The 6,569-nt window shown below is 41.1% G+C and overlaps 1 protein-coding gene across 1 annotated transcript in view; it reads right to left on the bottom strand.

Annotated features, from left to right (window-relative positions):
* LOC101862583 overlaps positions 1-6,298 on the bottom strand; it is a 79,793-nt gene extending 73,495 nt beyond the window's left edge. The window contains exon 1 of the mRNA XM_035969979.1: positions 5,853-6,298. The gene's annotated coding sequence lies outside the window, so the exon portion shown is untranslated. The remainder of the gene's footprint in view (positions 1-5,852) is intronic.
* Between the last annotated feature and the right edge of the window lie 271 nt (positions 6,299-6,569).

The following is a 6,569-nucleotide window of genomic DNA, read 5'->3' as shown; positions in this document are numbered from 1 at the left end:
AGAGAGAGAGAGAGAGAGAGAGAGAGAGAGAGAGAGAGAGAGAGAGAGAGATCTATATATTCATATTTTGAAATCAGAAATTACAAGCCAAAAATCATTTGTTATTGAAGGACATCACTGGTTTTGCCCAGCCCCTGGAGGACAATCCGCTTGCCCTAAACCAACACCGAACGAATGAAGTCAATGGGCACCGCCTATTAGAGACCTAGGATGAAAAAGTTTTGAGCATAAGAAAGTAAAACTTACAAAATATAACAGTTGGATTTACTTCAGCAAACATCTCCCCATACACAACACAGAAATCCCTAAATTATAAAAAATCTACCCACCAAGTCAAGCAATTTTACTTCAGATTATAATTTAATTAACGAGGTGACTATTTCTCTGAACGCTGCGGAAAATTAACTTGACCTCTATTTCTCTGAACGGTTTCCATTCTCGAGATGTTTTTGTTATTTGCGAGAGTTCGGCGATAATCTTTCATTCTGCCATTCTGCGAGGACTGGGAAGAAGCATTTTTTTGCATCAAATTCAATTTCTAGAGCAAGAGATTTTTAGATGTCTGAATCTTCAGATACTTCAATTGTGGTTGGGGCAACATTCCCAGACTATACTTCATTATGCCTTCAAAAGGTACTGCGAGTAAACAAGACTGCCTGACTTTGGCAGTAACCTATTTTGAATTTAGTCACCACTAAAGCAAAAATTAAGTCACAAAATTATCCCTACACGCCCCCACGCCCTCCCCCCGTTCACACCTTTTACACACACACACTCACATGCGTGCAAGCCACTCCATTCGCTAATAACCCAAAAATCTCGAGAACGAAAACAGTTAGGAGAAATAGATCTAGAGTTCAAGTATATTTTCCTGAGCGCTTGGAGAAATAGAGCCAGCCTTTAATTAACTCTTTCCGGATGTAGTTTTTGGGGGGTCTAGACATAATTAACTTTTGGCTCGATTTGCCAATGCTGGTGGAGCACAAAATAACTTCATAGAAGCATAATCATCACTCAAAACGTAACATATACAATGATATATCAAATTGGAGGAAATTGAATGAGGAGTACACACCCCAATATGAAACAAGGATTACTTTTGAACATAAGTATGCATTACAAGGGTTAGAAATGAAGATGGTGATGAGAAAAATAAGTCCTGACGGAAAAAATTACATTCACCAAACATGTGAAAGCAAATCAGCATAACTGCTCGGCACTCTTCGGGAGAAGTAGTCCCGACCTAACTCCAAAGGCATTTATATGCACAAAATTGGAAACAAAAACGGAAGTCGAGTAAATATATTGAACCGAGTTGCCTGCTAAACCTATTTGAGACTAGATCTATTTTCGGCACTCTTTTGAATTCTAATGGTTTTTTTGTGTGCTGAAAACAATTTTGGCACTAAAAACTGCCACAAACCATTATTTTGTGAATTTAGCAGGGAGAAACCCCCCTGCAACCCCCCACCCCCCTTTTTTAAGGCAACTTCCGGTTTTGTTTCTGATTGTGTACATAATGTATAAATGTCTATGGAGTTAGGCTGGGACCACTTCTCCTGAAGAGTCTCAGCTGCTGTATGTTATCATCAGGGGCAGCTCGTGGGTCTAAAAAGTGGGCGTGCACAATTAAGCTATGTTAGGCTGAAGATAATCAAGGGCAGAGTAAATGGGATGTTGTATAATTTTAGGATCTTTGGGTTGGTGAAGGAAGACCTTGTGCTTTTATTTTCATTCTTTTTACTTGTGGCTTTGACTTCTAGAACTAAATCTGTTTGTTAGCTAAACGTCAATTTCATTCATCCTGCATTAGAACTGAACAATCAAGTAATACCTTTCACCACTCCACTACAAAACCATTCAAAAGCACAACTCATAGGACGGCGACTTAAGTATGTCACGTTCACCTCCCTCAGGTTCACGGTCACAGAGTCACTTAAAATAGCGACAAGACAATGAACCAATCACAATTCACTTGAGCACTCCGCTGGATTGCTCCGGGGCCCACATAATTTTGGCATGGAATAGTGCACAGTCTATGGCGTTTATTTTTAGATTGCCTACTGTGGGCTATGTTTCGGCGCTATTTGGCAGGAGCACATTTGAGATGTGCAGTCTTATTAATATTAATGTACCGTCAAACTCTCTACAAGTGTCATCATCGTTTGGGTTATCCCACAGAGGGATTTATAGGTCAGGTTTCCACTGTTGACTATCCTGTTATGTTTAGATATAGCACATGAACTTAGGCATGGCATAGTAGAGATGTTTTACGGCGCTATAGAATAAAAATGACAGTTACGCCGCCAGCGAGGGCCTTGTTTTGATATAATATTTGGCTACTGTTTGTTTCTGGCGTCTTTTATTTTATTATTGTGGGTGCTTTACGTCATAGAACATTAAAACATTTTGGGCGGCACTGCATGACCGTGCTCTATGGACGAACCGCGCCTGCTTATCATATACAGGCCAAGAGCATTATAATCAATAAATTTCTGAATGTGCAGCTTTTTATTTGAAAGCAATATTCCAATTATTGTTTGAGTTAAATGATATTTAATTTATACTGAGTCCTGTTACATCGTTTTGATGATTCAAGTTCGCAAGGACTAATTCACTCGTTTGTCCCCATACCCACACTCTGACAAAGTGAAACTAGATCTAGATATTTTCGTTTCCTGTCCTTTCCTAGTTTTTTAACAGCAATAAAAAGTAATAATAATAAATGACAGGTCGTGTCAAAATGAAACAATACTGAGGTACCCTATCACAGCCGAATCGGCGATACAACGTCCGCAAAGGGTGAGGACCCGCGCCGATATATCGGCGATATGTCCGGAAAGAGTTAATGAACAAAATTAGTGATCTGGTAGGACTTCACAAACGGAGAGTCTAAGTACATGGTAACCGGCAACCGGGCGCCTAGTCTCAGTGTCATGTACACACTAACCGGGCATGTAGCCTCAATAACTACGTACTGGCAACCGGGCATGTAGTCTCAGTGTCACGTATAAAAGTACAACCGGGTAGTTCAGAACTCCAAGTTCAGTTTTTGTCATCCAGTGTTGCCTTTATCCCCCACACCTCCCCTGACTTTAAAAAAATCAATAATCCCCCCATTCCGGAGCCCTTTCGCAGCGCAAGACTTTGAATGAACTTTGGTGACCCCAACCGGTACTCACAATGTGATGCGCACACAAAGGTTCACTGACTGGTCACGATGGCGAGCCCGACCAGACGCTTGTATCTTGTACGACTTTCTTTTTAATTCAGCAAGTGACAGTACAGGACAAATATTGATTTATATTTTCATTCTGGTTACCGTGTACGTAGATACTGAGACTAGGTGCCCAGTTACCTACATGTAGATACTGAGACTAGGTGAGACTAGGTGCCCAGTTACCATGTACGTAGATAGATACTGAGACTAGGTGAGACTAGATGCCCGGTTACTGTGTACGTAGACACTCCGCTTCACAAAACATTCAAGAATCTCAACAAACACAATCTAAATACGAAGTGGCTAGCCGTACTTAGATCTAGGTTTGGCCCAATCGACTCAAGCCTGTTAAGTACACAGGTCTCATTAGATCTAGATCTAGTAATTATTCAGGTTCAAATACATGCAAGTCAGTAAGGCACCTTTTGGTTTTGTCTGAAATACAAATACTTTAGGCATTGCAAACTAAAAATTTCATTTACAATTCAGCCATCAATATTAAGTACGGCCAGCCTGACAGTCTAGCCGTCCTTAAGTACGGCTAGCCTGGATGTCTATCCGTACTTAAGTACGGCTAGACTGCCAGTCTAGCCGTACTTATCTTAGGCCCTATTAACATTAGAAAACAGGAGGTTTAAAATACATGCACTGTCATTAAGGCCCTTGGTTTCGTCTCAAATACAAAGACTTTAGGTACTGCACACTAAAAAGGTATATTTACAATTCAGTAGGCCTATTTTTTGTAAAATAGGTCAGTCTAGCCATCATATTAAGAATAAGTACGGCTAGACTGCCAGTCTAGCCGTCATTAAGTACGGCTAGCCTCTTCCATCTAAATAAGAGACCTAACCCGCTACCCAAACCATAGGCCTAGCCTTTACTGTAGCCCTACCTACTAGAATCTAGTTAGTTAAACCTATGCCTCTATCTAGACTCTCAGTCTAGCCGTACTTAAGTACGGCTTGCCACTTCGATCTAGATATCTAGATAGATCTAAAGATCTACGGAATTCCTCCCCAAAATCCACTCACTTCAACCACAAGTTATATCTCATTCTTGATTCTAGATCTAGATCTAGATCAGATCTAGAATCTAGAGTCTAGATCTAGATTCTAGATCTAGATCTAGACTAGATTCTAGCTAAGAGATCTACGATTTTACAAACGAAGTGATTATTCGGACTCGAGTCCGAATATTAAAAAATGTTATTCGGACTCTGATTCTTGTCCAGCATGACATCACTTCCGACTTCCTGTGACTCGTGAATCCGGCTTCCTGTCCTGCCTCACTCGTGACTCGCGTCAGGCTGGGTTGAGACCGGGATCACTTCGGGCAAAAAGACGTTTTGTGCAGGAGCTGAGATTTAATCTTATGATGAATTTGAGGCCGGCCAGAAAAGTTATAGCGCTTCTAATAAATGTTTATTTGTCAAGAGGTCATCAGAAGCAATTAAAGATGGCTTGTTAGCGTGTGTCGGGGTCGGATGGGCGGCCTGCACACGTGTGGCTGTGTGCGTGTCGGGGAGGGTGGTGGGGGGGCACTATCGGTCGGGGCTTTGAATGTCGCATACATACGCGTCAGTCTTTTTCCCCCCGGCAACTGATCATTAGTACAATAATAAGCTAGTCTTGACGTAGATCTACGTAATGAATTGTGCGCTGCTCTATGGAATCAAAAGTGGCCGTATGCTCAGCTCTACACAGCAACACAGCTTTTTCTTGGTAAACAATCGATATGACACAGATTGTGTATTTGAACGAATCGGTCTTTTTTTTTTTACACAGCTCATAATATGCAGGTGCCAGGTCCAGTTGGTCTGCTAATCTTCAATTTTACCTTCTTCTACAACAAAGAAAGTGGGAAACGTGGGGGGGGGGGGGTATCAATGAGGCGGCGGGCATTGGATCGGCAGATAAGGTGTGGGGGAAACTTTAAAATGGCGGAAAATTGGAAGCACTGAACGTTAGACCGTTAGATCTATAGAACGAAGACACTTCCTTTTTTCCAGACCCAAGTCCGAATAACATTTTTTTATATTCGGACTCGAGTCCGAATAAGAAACTTTTTTATTCGGACTCGAGTCCGAATATATGAAAAAATGTTATTCGGACTCGAAACGACTGCCTTTTACAAATTCCTAATTTCACATCATTCAACACTCACCACTAGACAGATCTTGAGCAGGCTACAACATCATTCTGTCAACAGAGTAGGCCCTACAGTGTCAAACTGTGTTTAGGTTTAGAAGGTTCTTTGTCCAACTCCAACTTTTGCCTTCTACCTCTAACAAAACTGCCTACGTTGACTTACTTGTTTCTGATCGAAACCACTCAGACTCAGGGGTCCCTTTTTAAACAGAATTCCTTACATCAGCAACCGAACGTTGTATACCCGTCAACATAATCTCAAAGAACATATTCCTGGACACACAATGTCAACAAACTCATAGTCTAGATCTACTCAAGAACAAAAATCAAAGTCGAACACAGTGCCGTGTAACGACCCGACAGACCTCGAGTTGACTGCGATAGGCTAGAAAAATCAATCAAAGCCAAAGCTACAACTTCAAAGTACCCTTCTTTGTGTAATTTTAATCAAAATTTGAAATAGAAAGAAGATCAGAAACTCGTACCTGTCAATTTGTTCTCATATTCGAGAACCCAACGTAACAATCTCGTGGTTTCCAGACACGGTCAATTCTCTTCCGTGTATAGCCAGTGTCCATACAATTGTGTGTGGTGTTGTGAAGTGTGAAGAATATCTCTCAGGAGCAACATTTATGAAAACTTTGTACTGTGAAGAGTTGGCAGAGAAAACGAAAGTAAGTGACAACTACTAATAAGAAACGAAAAACAAACTATAATCAAAAAAATAAATTTCTAATCAAAACGATGGTGGTAGCTTTTCTCACCAAAGACAAGCTGCCAACCGAAACCAAAATAGTACATCTATGACTTTAACATCAAACAGGATAGTGTTTATCAATGTAGGTAAAGGCCTCCAAATCCAAACCAAATCTAGATAATATTAGTATTATCGTTTATCAAAAACATGACCGAGAAAGTTCACAAAGAGGGACAAGCGCAACCCCCCCCCCCCCCCTCTCTCAAAAAAACACACACACACACACACACACACACACACACACACACACACACACACACACTCACACAAACACACACACTCCCCCCTCTCTCTCTCTGTCTCCTCTCTCTCTCTCTCTCTCTCTCTCTCTCTCTCTCTCTCTCTCTCTTTCTCTCTCTCTCTGTCCCTCTCTATCTCTATCTCTATCTCTATCTCTTTCTCTGTCATCTTTCTCTCCCTATCTATCTCTATCTGCTATTTCTCC

Source organism: Aplysia californica, unplaced genomic scaffold (assembly GCF_000002075.1).
Source record: "Aplysia californica isolate F4 #8 unplaced genomic scaffold, AplCal3.0 scaffold00203, whole genome shotgun sequence".
Taxonomy (NCBI): domain Eukaryota; kingdom Metazoa; phylum Mollusca; class Gastropoda; order Aplysiida; family Aplysiidae; genus Aplysia; species Aplysia californica.
This window is presented reverse-complemented; position numbering and strand designations above follow the sequence as displayed.